The sequence below is a fragment of the Furipterus horrens genome, unplaced genomic scaffold, assembly GCF_987537825.1.
Source record: "Furipterus horrens unplaced genomic scaffold, mFurHor1.1.pri manual_scaffold_2, whole genome shotgun sequence".
Classification (NCBI taxonomy): Eukaryota; Metazoa; Chordata; class Mammalia; order Chiroptera; family Furipteridae; genus Furipterus; species Furipterus horrens.
The window spans coordinates 104370879-104385064 of NW_028327172.1; the positions used below are offsets into that span (position 1 = coordinate 104370879).

At 39.0% G+C, this 14186-nt stretch overlaps 1 protein-coding gene across 3 annotated transcripts in view; it reads right to left on the bottom strand.

Moving 5' to 3' along the window:
- Nucleotides 1-14186, bottom strand: part of KLHL8 (kelch like family member 8) — a 69831-nt gene that overhangs the window by 40675 nt on the left and 14970 nt on the right. The gene's annotated exons all lie outside the window — the stretch shown is intronic.

Genomic DNA, 14186 nt, shown 5'->3' on the forward strand with positions numbered 1-14186 from the left:
GCACCTCATCCTACTATTGCAAGCTTCTCCTTCTCAGTTAAAGTAACTTCCAAGGGATTTGCAAGGGTGGTGTCCTTTACCCCCTACATTTCATGCTTTTTCTCCTTAAGGGAGCAAGACACAAAACACTTAAAACATTAAAAAAAACAAACTACTGCGCAGCTCTAGATGGAGTGTCTCAATTGGTTGGAGCATCATTCTGTAAACCAAAATGTCTCGGGTTTGATCCCTGGTCGGGACAAATACCTGGAGTTATGGGTTCAGTCCCTGGTCAGGGCAACTGCGTGTGAAAGCACTGACTGATGTTTCTCTCTCACATTGATGTTTTTTCCCTCTCTTCCCCTCCCTTTAAAGTCAATGAGGATGTCTTTGGGCAACGATTAAAATAAATCCTACTAAATATACAAGGAATCTTAAAAAGTCATAGTGTGTGCCCAGGAAAAGGCTCAGAAAAGAACTGAGATCACCTTAAGCTTACACATCAGGGTGATCTTTAGCAGAGACAGAAAAATAATAACAAAGAAACAGCAAACCTTAAGAAACAGAAAGAATACGATTTTCAGATTTATCACAATATTAGATTCAAATATCCAGTGTTCAACAACAAAATCACAAGGCATATGTAGAAATGGAAAGGTATGGCCCATTCAAGGGATAAAATAAATCAAAAGAAACCACCCCTGAAAAAGGACTAATGACATGTATATGTACTAGGCAAAGATTTTAAGACACTCTCTTAAAGATGTTCGAAGAACCAAAGGGAAATCTGGTGAAAATAATTTGTGTGAACAAAATGTGACTATCAATTAGAAGCAAAAAAAAAAAAAAAAAAAAAGAGAGAGAGAAAATCTAAAAAGGAACCAAAAACAAATTCTGGAACCGAAAAGTACAATTACTGAAATGAAACATTCTTTAGAGGAATTCGAAGGCAGATCTGAGGAGTCAAAGAAACAACTGGCAAACTTGAAGATAAGACAATGACAATTATCAAGAGAGGAACAAAAGAAAAGATTGAAAAAATATGAACAACACCTCAGGGATTTATGGGACACCATCAAACAGACCAACATATACATTATGGGAGTCCTAGAAGAATAAGAGAGTAAAGTGGAAGAGAGAGTAATTTAAAAAATAATGGCTGATAACTTCCTCCCAATTTTTTTGAATATCCAGTGTCTTTTATTTTTATAAGTATATTTTATTGATTAAGCTGTTACAGTTGTCCAAATTTCTTTTACCTTTGACCCCCACCTCCCAGTAACCCCTTTCCCTCCAGCAATCCCAATCCCCTTAGGTCATGTCCATGGGTCGTGCATATAAATTCTTTGGCTTCACCCTTTCCTATATTATTCTTAACTTACTCCTGTCTATTTTGTACCAACCAATTATGCCTCTTAATCCCTGAACCATTTCTCCTTTCCTCCCCCTTCTCGCTCCCAGCTGATAACCCTCCAAATGATCCCCATACCTATGATTCTGTTCATATTCTGGTTGTTTGCTTAGATTGTTCTTATTTTTTTAGATTCTGTTATTGATAGTTGTGAGTTTGTTGTCATTCTAATGTTCATAGTTTTTATCTTTTTCTTAAAGTCCCTTTACCATTTCATATAATAATGGCTTGGTAATGATGAACTCCTTTAGCTCCACCTTGTCTAGGAAGCACTTTAACTGCCCTTCCATTCTAAATGATAGCTTTGCTGGATTGAGTAATCTTGGTTGTAGGTCTTTGCTTTTCATTACTTTGAATACTTCTTGCCAGCTACTTCTTGTCTGCAAAATTTCTTTTGAAAAATGATCTGATAGTTTTATAGAAACCCCTTTTAAGGTAGCTCTCTTCTCTCTTGCTGCTTTTAAGATTCTCTCTTCATCTTGAACGTTTGGCATTTTAATTATGATCTGTCTTGGTGCAGTCCTCTTTGGGTCTAGCTTGTTTGGGACTCTCTTTGCTTCCTGGACTTGTATGTCTATTTCCTTCACCAAATTAGGGAAGTTTTCCTTCATTATTTTTTCATGTAAGTTTTCAATTTCTTGCTCTTCCTCTTCTCCTTCTGGCACCCCTATGATTTGGATGTTGGCAAGTTTAAATTCATCCCAGAGGCTCCTAAGCCTCTCCTCACTTTTTTCAATTCTGTTTCTGCATTCTCTACTGGTTGACTGTTCATTTCTTCCATATGTTCCAGATCATTGATTTGAATCCCAGTTCCCTTACCTTCACATTAGTTTCATGTGGATTTTTCTTTGTTTCACTTAGCTTAGCCTTCAGTTCCCTCCTGTGTTTGCCATATTCAAGCCTATCTGTCAAGTCTGTGAGCATCTTTATCACCAGTGTTTTGAACTCTTCATCTGTTAGGTTGGCTATCTCCTCGTTGCTTAGTTCTCCCACTGGAACCTTGATCTGTTCCCTCTTTTGGGTCATACTTCTCTATCTCCTCAACTTGACAAGCTCCTGTGCTTGCCTCCGTGTCTTAGGTAGAGCAGTGGCACCTGTTAAGTTGTAAGGGGCAGAGCCTTATGTATTCGTCAGTACTGGGAGACCTGTTTCACCATATTGTGGCACTGCATGTGGGGTAGGGGTCTGAGAGGGAACAATGTCACTTGCTCAGCACTTACCCCTTTTCCAGGCACTTCTCTCACTTCCCATATGGGACCGGCACCTCTCTATCCGTTTCTCCCGTTGTGGTTCCAAGAGTCGGTAGGTCTGTGGACGTTCTAGGACCATGGGGGCCCTCTAAACAAAACAAACTCTGCTGAGGGACTGGCAGTTTCTTCCTCCACCTCAACTCCCACTGGTTTTCACAGTCAGAAGCAGTGTGGCTTTATTTTCCCCAGTTCTGGAACCATGACTGAGCAACAGGTATGGTGCTAGGAGTGCTCACCAGGTGTCCCTTACTACTTTTTTTTTTACATGTTACTGTCTTTTCCACTGGTCTGCCACTGTTGCTGCCTCTCGACTACAGCTCCACCCCTCCTACCTGTCTGGATTAGTATTTATTCTTTAAATCTTTGTTGGACTTCCATAAAGCTAGATTTTCTGGAACTTCTAGTTGTCTCTAGTTTTGAGAAAGTTGTATTCCTTCTTAGTGGTGGAAGGTGATGCAGCGTGTCTACCTACACCTCCATCGGGCGAGAAGGCCCCTAAATTTTATTCATTCATTCATTCATTCATTCATTTTGGGGGGACCCTCGCTCTGTAACAATACCACCCTCTCAGACTTAAGACCCTTTATAATCTTATAAAGGACAATGGGTGAAGGTCTTGTGCTCCTCTAGCTACTTCAAGCTGGACATGGTAGTTGTCCTACCTACCCTTGGGCCCACAAATCCCTAATAAGAGTGGGGGTGTGGAGGGGAGGGTGGCCTTCCCACATGGGGAAGGATCTTGCAGACTCTAGGTCAGTTGGCTGTGCCCGGACAACGGTGCACTTGGTTTAACAGGCTAGCATCCTTGTTGTGTTCTGGGGGCAACAGATTTGGCGAAAAGGGTTAAAAGACATCATTCAACCCATAAACACTAGATGACAAAAGGCAGGGATTAATTTTTCAATGTCTCATATTAGGGAAAAAAAAGGCTTCTTTGGAGGAAGGTGTGCAAGGCACGTCACACCTATCCAAAGCCCTTTTGCCCACTATACTTAGTTTGGCCTGAGGGGAATATTTTAGGTTCCCCCCCCCCATCTCAGACCTCTGAGTCCTTTCTGTCCAAGCCATTAGGACAGAAAAGAAAAATCAATTTTAAAGTGAAGCCCACAGACCACCCCATACTTCACCAACCCAACCACTTAGTTCAGTTTAGTTTAGTTCAGCCAAACTGTTGAATCTCAGGGGCAGCAATGCAGCCAGGATGAAGTGTGGCTTACATACAATCACTCAGGTAATGAGATCACAGGCTATGACCTATGAAAACAGAACACACATGTTAATTTATACAACATAACCCACAAACCAGTCTCTATATCTGTGAGACTGTCCTATTGGGAAGACATCCAGTTGCAAAGCACTTGACATTCTTCTTGCCTATAAATGAAGCATCTTTGATGATGTCACAGACCTAGTTTAACTTTCAAATGAAAACAAACTTTGATGAAAATAAACTTTAAAGACAGTTAGCTGCACTAGTTTATAGTCTATCACCGAGCATTGTGATTTTCCTTGAATCGTGATTTTTCTCCTTAAGATTATCCTCCTTGTCATTAAAAGGACTGCTTTAAGTCTAGTTTTAATTATCCTGTTCATTTGCATAAACACAACAAGAGCAGCAAATGATCACATACGATCTTTAGGTCTGCTTAGCTGGAACTTACAAAATGAACCTTTAGTGAGACTTTTTTTTTTAAGGTATATTTTATTAATTATGTTGTTACAATAGTTTCAATTTTTCCCCCTTTGCTCCCCTCTGTCCAGTACCCCACTTCCCTCCAGCAATTCCACCCCCCTTAGTTCATGTCCATGGGTCATGTATATAAGTTCTTTGGCTTCACCCTTTCCTATATTTTTCTTAACATCCCCCTGTCTATCTTGTACCAACCAATTATGCTTCTTAGTCTCTGTACCATATCCCCATTTTCCCTCCTCCCCCATCCAAACTGATCTTCATACCTATGATTCTATTCCTATTCTGGTTAGCTTAGTTGGATTTTGTTTTTCTTTTTAGATTCAGTTGTTCATAGTTGTGAGTTTGTTGTCATTTTAGTGTTCACAGTTTTGATCTTTTTCTTAAGTAAGCCCTATGACATTTCATATAATAATGGCTTGGTGATGACAAGCTCCTTTAGCTTTACCTTCTGGGAAGCACTTCATCTGCCCTTCCATTCCAAATGATAGCTTTCTGGATAGCATAATCCTGGTTGTAGGTTGCCTTTCATCACATTGAATATTGCTTGCCGGTCCCTTCTTGCCTGCAAAGTGTCCTCTGAGAAATCAGCTGATAGTCCTATAATTCCCTGTAGGCAACTCTCCACCTCTCTTTCGCTGCCCCCAGGACTCTCTCTTTATCTTTCACATTTGACATCTGAATCATGATGCATCCTGGTGTGGTCCCCTCTGGGTCCAGCTCGCCCGGGACCCTCCGTGCTTCCCAGACCCGTATGTCCAACTCTTTCACAAAATTTGGGAAGTTTTCCTCATTTTTTTCAATTCTTGCTTTCTCATTCTGCACTGGTTGACTGTTTTTTTCTTCCTGATGTTCCAAATCATTAATTTGAACCCTGGTTTCCTTCCCTTCACCATTGGTTTTGTGTGGATTTTCCTTCATTTCACTTAGCATAGCCTTCACGTCTTCTCTAATGCAGCAGTACTCAAGCATATCTGTCAAGCCTGTGAGCATCTTTATCACCAGTGTTTTGAATTCTGCATCTGCTAGGTTGTCTATCTCCTCATCTGTTAGGTTGGCTATCTCCTCGTAACTTAGCTCTCCCACTGGAACCTTGATCCGTTCCCCCTTTTGGGCCATACTTCTGTCTCCTCCTTCTGACAGGCTTCTGTGTTTGTTTGCCTTCATGCCCCAGGTAGAGCTGTCGCTCCTGTTATAAGTGGCGAAGCCTTAGGGATTTGTCAGTACAGGGCAACCTGTTTCACCACGTTGTGGTACTGTATGTGGGCGAGAGGGAACAATGCCACCTGCCAAGCACTCGCTCCTTTTCCAGGCACCTCTCCCACTTCTGCACCAGACTGGCACCCCTCTAGCTGCTGCCCTGGCCGCTGTTCCCACAGTGGGTGGGTCTGCAGATGTTCTAGGATCGTGGGGGCCCTTAAAACAAGCGGACTCTGCTGAGAGACCAGCAGTTTCCACCTCTACCCCAACCCCCACTGGTCTGCACAGTCAGAAGCAATGAGGCTTGATTTTCCTCAGTGCTGGGATCATGAGATGCAAGGTCTGGAGAGGAGCTGGGAACGCTCCCCAGGTGTCCCTCCTGACCTTTTAAAATGCGTGACTGTGCTTTCTGCTGGTCTGCTGCTGCCGCCACCACACCACATCCTCTCCACCTCAGCTCTGCCCCTTCTACCTGTCTGGGTGAGTATTTCTTCTTTATATCTTTGTTTGCTGGACTTCCATGCAGTTTGATTTTCTGGAACTTCTGGTTGTTTCTAGTTTTGAAGTAGTTGTATTCCTTCTTAGTTGTGGAGGGAGACAGCATGTCTGTCTATGCCTCCAGCTTGGGCAGAAGTATCTAGTGTGACCTTCAGTCTGCCCTTCAGGGCACAGAAGCTGAGCCACATACCTGCCATTCAGCCTTGCCTGTAAACACCTGTCTTTTCCAATTCCTTCAGGTTTTCCATTTTGCCTTAAGGTTCCTTCTAGCCAGCTTTCAGGAAAGCAACCTTCAGTTCCTTCCCTGGAAAGATTGCCATGAACCGCACCACCAACAAAGGTACCAAGTCTTTTTTCTCATGGGCTTTTATTGTCTTCAAAAGTCGATCCTAGTTCCTCAGTGCTTTTTGGTAACAACCAGAGCCCAGGCATGCCTCCTTTAGGCATGACATTCTAGTCAAAGTCTTGGTTAACAAAGCCTCTATTAACAACTGGTCTTATTAGTTTTATGCAAAGAACCTTATGTCATTGCTTGCTTCAGAATGCCAAATTCTGGAGGGATCAGGTAGGGAGAAAAACATACAATGTGAAGGAAAATCCTTGTCCTTCTAATGTTTACTAAAATTGCATTCCCATACTTTACATTTTGTTTTGTTCACTTTCCTACATATGAAGTTTTTCTTGGGGGCGGGGGGTTGCTGACTCATTTATTTTGCTTTCATTTTTTTCCCCACTAAAATTTTTTGTTTGTTTCTCTATTACAGTTGTCCCACTTTTTTCCTATTGCTACCCCCCACCCTGCCCACCCCTTCTCCCACAGTTAATCCCCACCATGTTGTCCATGTCGATGTGTCATTTATACATGTTCTTTGACTAGACCCAGAAGTCCCCTAAATTTGAGAGACATGAATATAAACATCCAAGGAGCTTCAAAAGAAAGATAAACTCAGAGACCCAAAACCTATATACATTACAATCAAACCCTCAAAAGCCTATGATAAAGAGAATCCTGAAATCAAGCAAAGCAAATGAAATTGTCACATAACAAGAGATACTCAATAATATTATCGGGTTGCTCATTGAAAACTTTGGAGGCCATGAGACAGTAGGAAAATGTTCAAAGTATTCAAAGACAAAATCTGTCAACTAAGAATCCTATATATCCAGCAAAACTGTTCTTCATATGTGAGGAAGAAATAAAGAATTCCTAAATAAACAAAAGCTGAGGGAGTTCATGAGCACTAAACCTGGTCTGCAAGAAAAACTCAAAGGAGTCCTACAACGTGAAGTGAAAGAACACTAAATTAAAAATGGAACTGCCTTATAACCTAGTGATTCCACTACTGGAAATTAATCCAAAGGAACCCAAAACACTAATTTGAAAGAACATAAGGACCCCTGTGTTCACTGCAGCATTATTTACAATCACCAAGATATGGAAGCAGCCCAAGTGTCCATTGGTAGATAAATGGATAAAACAACTATGGGACATTTATATAATGGAATACTACTTGGCAATAAAAAAGAAAATTTTACCCTTTGCTAAAGTACAGATGGACCTGGAGAACATTATGCTGAGTAAAATAAGCCAGAGAAACACAAACACCATATAATTTCACTCTTATGTGGAATCTAATGAACACTGAACTAACAAGCAAAGTAGATAACAGACTCACAGATAGCAGGATGACAGCTAAAGGTGGGCAGGGTTAGGGGGCAGAGGGATTGAGCAAAAAAGAAAAAGGACTATGGACATGGACAACAGGGTGGTGATTGTTGGGGGAGTAAAGGGACTAAATGGTAATGGAAAAAAAGTACAATAAAAATTTATTCAGCCCTGGCTGATGTGGCTCAGTGGACTGAGCACTGGCCTGTGAACCAAAGGGTCGCCCGTTCGATTCCCAGTCAGGGCACATGCTTGGGTTGTGGGCCAGGTCTCCAGTTCGGGGTGTGCAAGAGGCAACCACACTTCGCTGTTTCTCTCCTTCTCTTTCTCCCTCCCTTCCCCTATCTTTAAAAATAAACAAGATCTTTTAAAAATTTTTATTCATTAAAAAATATTCTATGCAAATAGCAACCAAAAGAGAGCAGAAATGACTACTACTATCAGACAAAATAACTTTAAATAAAAAAAAAATGTCATGAGATAGAGATTCAATACAGCAAGAAGATAAAACAATAACAAACATTTACACATATAAGGACAGATCATCAGAATATATGAAGCAACAACTAACAGAACTGAAGAGAGAAATCAATAGTTCTACAATAACAATGGAGAATTCGATCCCCCAGTAACAATAATGGGTAGAACATCAGATAGAAGATAAATATGGAATCAGAGGACTTAACTAGCTCTAACAGACATATCCAGCACACTCTACCCTACAACAAAATACACATTCTTTTCAAGTGCACACAGGATTTATTCCAATATAGACCATATATTAGGCCACAAATGTAAGTCCCAATAGATTTAAAAAGATAACCATATCGTTATCTTCTACCACAATGATATGAAGTTAGATATCAATAACAAAAAGAAAAATGGAAAATTCACAAAACTGGAATTAACACAATTTAAAACCACCAAAGGAACAAAGAAGAAATCACAAGGAAAATTAAAAAATACTTAAGAGTTAATGAAAACTAAAACAAAACATATCAAAACTCAGTGAAAGCAGTGCTCAGGGGGAAATTTATAGCTAGAAACACATTTAAAAGAAAGTCTTGAGTCAACAACCAAACTTTACAACTTAAGGGACGGGAAGAACAAACTAAAACCCAAAGCAGAAGGAAAGAAATAATAAAGATTAGAGCAGATATAAACATACAATTTATCATATTAACTATTTTTAAGTTCACAGTGATACAATCACATTTTTGTGCAACCATCACCACCACCATCCCCTATAACTCTTTTCATCTTATAAAACTGAAAATCTGTACCCATTAAAGAAGTTCCCATTCTCTCCTCCCCTCAGCCCTTGCCAACTATTACTATACTTTCTGTGTTTATGATTTTGACTACTCATACCTCATATAAGTTGAATCATACAGTATTTATCTTTTTGTGACCGACTTATTTTACTTAGCATAATGTCCTTAAGGTTCATTTGTGTTGTAGCTTATTGCAGAATTTCCTTTCTTTTTAAGGCTGAATATTATCCCATTGTGGGATACAGCTAAAATAGTATTTAGGGGAAAATATAGAGCATTAAATACTGATATTAAAAAAAAAAAAAAAGCCCTGGCTAGGTGGCTCCATTAGCTGGTTGGAACATTGTCTTTTTACACCAAAAGGTTGTGGTTCAATCCCCGCTCAGGGTGCATATGGGAAACAACACTAATCAATGTTCCTCTCACATTGGTGTTTCTCTCTCTCTGTCTCCCACCCTTCCTCCCTCTTCCTCTCTCTCTAAAATCAATAAATATACACACTCAGGTACAGATTTTTAAATATATTTATAAAAAAGCTCTTATATCAATAACTTAAGCTTTCACCTTAAGAAACTAGAAAAAAAAGAGCAAAATGTACCCAAAGCAAACATAAGGAAATGAGTACAAATCAGTAATGTTGAAAACAGAATAGACAAAATCAAAACCAAAAGCTGTTTTTTGAAAAGATCAACAGAATTCATAAACATCTGGAAGACTGACAAAGAAAAAAAGAGGGAGAAGATACAAGACCCCAATATCTGGAATATCAGGTATTATCACAATGAACCCCAGAGGCACTGAAAGTTTAGTAAGGCAACTACTATGGAAAACTACATATGATATTCAAATATGACAACCTAGTAAGTGTAAGTTCTTTCCAGTTCAATATGGCACAAAAAAATAAATAAAAGGCACAGAGATTGGAAAGAAAAGAAGTCTGTCCCTATTAGCAGACATGATTGTCTGTGTGGGATAGACACATATAGGAAAAGAACAGTACAGAGAGTTAAAAAATAGACACACACCAACATGGCCAATTTACTTTTGACAAGGTACAAAAGCAAAGCAATGTAGATAGTTTTTTAACAAATGCTGTTAAACATCCACATTAAAAAAAAAAATGAACCTTGACCTCAGCCTCATACCTTAAATAAAAATCAATTGAAAATGAACCAGACTGCACACACACACACACCTTTTAGAAGAAAACAGGAGAAAAACTTCATGCCTGAGTTTAGTCTTTAGAAAAGAATTTTTAGATACATTAAAAAAAAATTGATAAAATGGACTTCATCAAAATTTAAAACTTTTGTTATGAAAAAGACTGTAAAAGAATAGAAAGATAAGCTACAGACTAGGAGAAAATGCTTGCAAATAAAACATACGACAAAAGACTTGTATCCCAAATATACAGGAGTGGGGAAGAGCAGGATTACAGTTGTGAATATGCAAAACATAGTTTATTCTTGTATTATTATTTATTATTGTATTATTTTCCATATGAACAACTGTAAACCTACTTTTTGCCCACACCCATATAAAGAACTTTCAAAACTTAACAGTAAGAAAACAACTACTAATTAAAATATGGGCAAAAGACTTAAGGCATTTCAACAGTGGAGATATACAGATAGCAAATAGCACACAAAAGATGTTCAACATAATCACCATTAGGGAAATAAAAATTAAAATCATAACGAAATACCACTGCACACCTATTAGAATGGCTAAAATAAATACTTGTACTGAGCACCAGCCTGTAAACCAAAGGGTCACCAGTTCAACGCCTGGGTTGCAGGCCAGGTCCACAGTTGGGGGCTTGCCAGAGGTAACCACACATTGATGTTTCTCTCCCTCTCTTTCTTCCTCCCTTCCTCTCTTTCTAAAATTAAATACAATCTTGAAAAAAAAATACTAACACTACCAAATGCTGGGGAGGATGTATGTAACTTTCATAGACTGCTGGTAAAAATAACATGGCACAGCCATTCTAAAAAAAATTTGTCAGTCTCTTATACATACAATATACCCTATGACCCAGCATTCCCACTCCTGAGTATTTATAAAATTTTATGTTTGAGGCCCTGGGCAGGTAGTTCATTTGGTTGGAGCATTGTCCTGTACACCAAAAGGCTGTGGGTTTGATCCCTGGTCAGGGTGCATACCTAGGTTGCAGGCCCAGTCCTGGTTGGGGCACGCACCGGGTGTGTATGGGAGGTAACCAAATCGATGTTTCTCTCTCACATTGATATTTCTCTCTCTCTCCCCTCTTCCTCTCTCTCTAAAATCATAAATATATCCTCAGGTGAGGATTAAAAAATTTTTTTTAAACTTACGTTTGTACAAAAACCAGTACATGATAATTTATAGCAGCTCTATCTACAACTGCCCAAACTGGGAACAAACCAAATAATCTTCAACAAGTGAATGAATAAACAAACCATCGTACTTATTCAGTGGAACACCACTCGGCAATAAAAAGAAAAAAACTCAATACATAAAACAACTTGAATGGATCTCAAGTGCATTATGCTGAGTGAAAGAAACCATCCTCAAAAGATTACATTTATATATTTCCATGTATATGATATTCCCAAAAGGATAAAACCATAGAGATGGAAAACAAATCAGTGGTTGCCAGGGGTTAGGGGGAAGAGGGATGGTATGACTATAAAGAACTGGCACAAGGGAGTTTTGGGGAATCATAGAGATGTTTCATATGTTCATTTTGGTGGGAATTAGGCAAATCTATACATATGTTAAAATTCATAGAATTGTATACCAAAAATGTCCAATTTTACTGTAAGATAAGAAAACTGATAAAAGGAAGTTATATTCCAATATATTCATGATAAAATTTAAAGGACACAAAAGGCAATATAATCACAAGCTACTCTATTCCCTAAAAGGATTAATCAGCCACATAATAACATATTAAGGCAGATAATGTCATCAATACCAACATCATCATCACCATCATCATCCAAAATGCACATATCATATCATCAATGCACAAAACACTAATACCTGCCAGCCACTGTTTTTAGTGATTATGGATATTAAATTGTTTAGTCCTCACTACAAGTCTATAATGCAGCTACTTTTATTTTACCCTTTTTGCAGATAAGTAAACTGAGCACAATGAGGTGGAGTGGAGCCCAAGTGATGGAGCCAGGATTCAAACCTAGGCAGCAGGGCTCCAAGAGTCTGTGCTGTTAATCACTGGAGTACTGTTCAAAGCATTCTGCAAGTGAAATAGAATTACAGAACAATAATGACAAAAATGTATTTAAAAAATTCAAGGTCCCTATTTTCTCCCCTCTAAAATCAGCCTTTCTTTCTAATTCTCCTACTCTTGCAAGTCAACACCATTTTTTCAGTTGTCTTATTTCAAAACCGGAGCCATATCTGACTCTTCTCTCAACTTAACATAGTCTATCAGTTTCAATTCCTCTGATTTTTACTTGGGAAATTCTCTCTCTCATTCCATCTCTTCTTTCCTACTCTCACTGAACTCTAATTCAGATGCACATATCTTGCCTGAATTATAAGTCTCCAACAATCAATCATCATGCCCTTCTCTCCTATCTCTTTACATCAATCAAGGGCAATGCCGCCAGACCTATCTAGCTCTAGGTGTCACTTTCATACTGCTTACTGTAGGTAGTTCAAACAGCTTATCCAGGCATTCAAAGCCATCCTCCACCTCCAGCCCACCAACCAGTCTTTTCCTCCATTAACTTTTGGCATAAAGTAGGGGAAAGGAGGGGAAAGACTACTTACTAAACCACTACGTGCCATATATTTTGCTAGAAATATTACACACATGCTTGCTCATTTAAGCATCATAACTATGTTACAGATGGCCTAAACATCCCTGACTTGCCCAGTCACACGGGCAGAAAATAGTGGGAACTAGGGTTTCAATTCAGCTCTGATTAAAGCCCATTCTTTTTCTACTATATCATAGACTTCACTTTTCTGATTTCCTCAACTATCTGTTTAAGTACTCACACCATTCCTTGTGGAGAAATGATGTGAAGATCCAGCTTAAAAACAGCCATTTCACAAAACCTGTTCTGAATTCTCCCAATGGGATGTGATCTCCCTTCTGTGAATCCACATAGTACTTTGTACTTCTCTGACATTCACTTTCTTACCTTTATCTGTGCTTTAGACGTACATACTGAATACAGTATGAACTCTTTGAGAAGACCATGTCTTAACAACATTTCTGCATCTTACCCACATGATGAGCCTGGGTCATGAGTGACTGAATCAACATGACTTTTGTTAGTTGGGTGCTTCTCCCACTCCAAATATATACATAAAAAAAAAAAAAAAATCTGAGTCAACTCTTCATTATTGGTTAATGAGTCTTCTTTCATCTAGAACTTTCATCACATCAAGGTTGTGCCCTAAGTGTCTGAGTATTATGACTACAGACATTACTAATATTCTGTTTTTAAACTTTACGAGGTTGCAATACATACAACTCAAAACTATCACACACTTTTCCCCATTATATCCAACCACTCTAGCATTTGCCTAGCAAAAGGCTTTATTTATTTATATATTTATTTTTGCTCCTTGCACACACATTTTAGATGTTTTGCATTTTTTAAAAATGTTTCATTGATTTTGCTGTTACAGTTGTCCTAATGTCTTGTCCCTCTGCTCCCCTCCACCCAGTGACCCCTACTCCCTACAGTTGTCTCCCCGTCTTAGTCCATGCCCATTGGTTGTACATATAGTTCTTCTCAACATCTTCCTGTCTACTCCACTCCCTCCTACTATGCTTAATTCCTGTGCCATCTCCCTCTCTTTCCCCCTTTCCCCCTCCCTGCTAACCTCCCCCATACCTATAATTCTTTTCCACTCTCATTGCCTACTTTGCCTTTGTTTTGGTTCCCTAACTTCTGTTGTTGGTTGTTGTGATACAGTTTTCATTTTAATGTTCATAGTTTGGATCCTCCTTCTTCTAAACAAGTCCCTTTAACATCTCATATAACAGTGGTTTGGATCTAATGAACTCCTTCAGTTTTACTTTGTCCTGGAAGCACTTTCTCTGCCCTTCTATTTTGAACAACAGCTTCACTGGATAGAGTAATCGTGACTGTAGGTTTTTGATTTTCATCACCTTGAATACTTCTTGCCAGTTCCTTCTTGCTTGCAGAGTTTCTTTTGAGAAATCAGCTGAAAATCTTATTGGGATCCC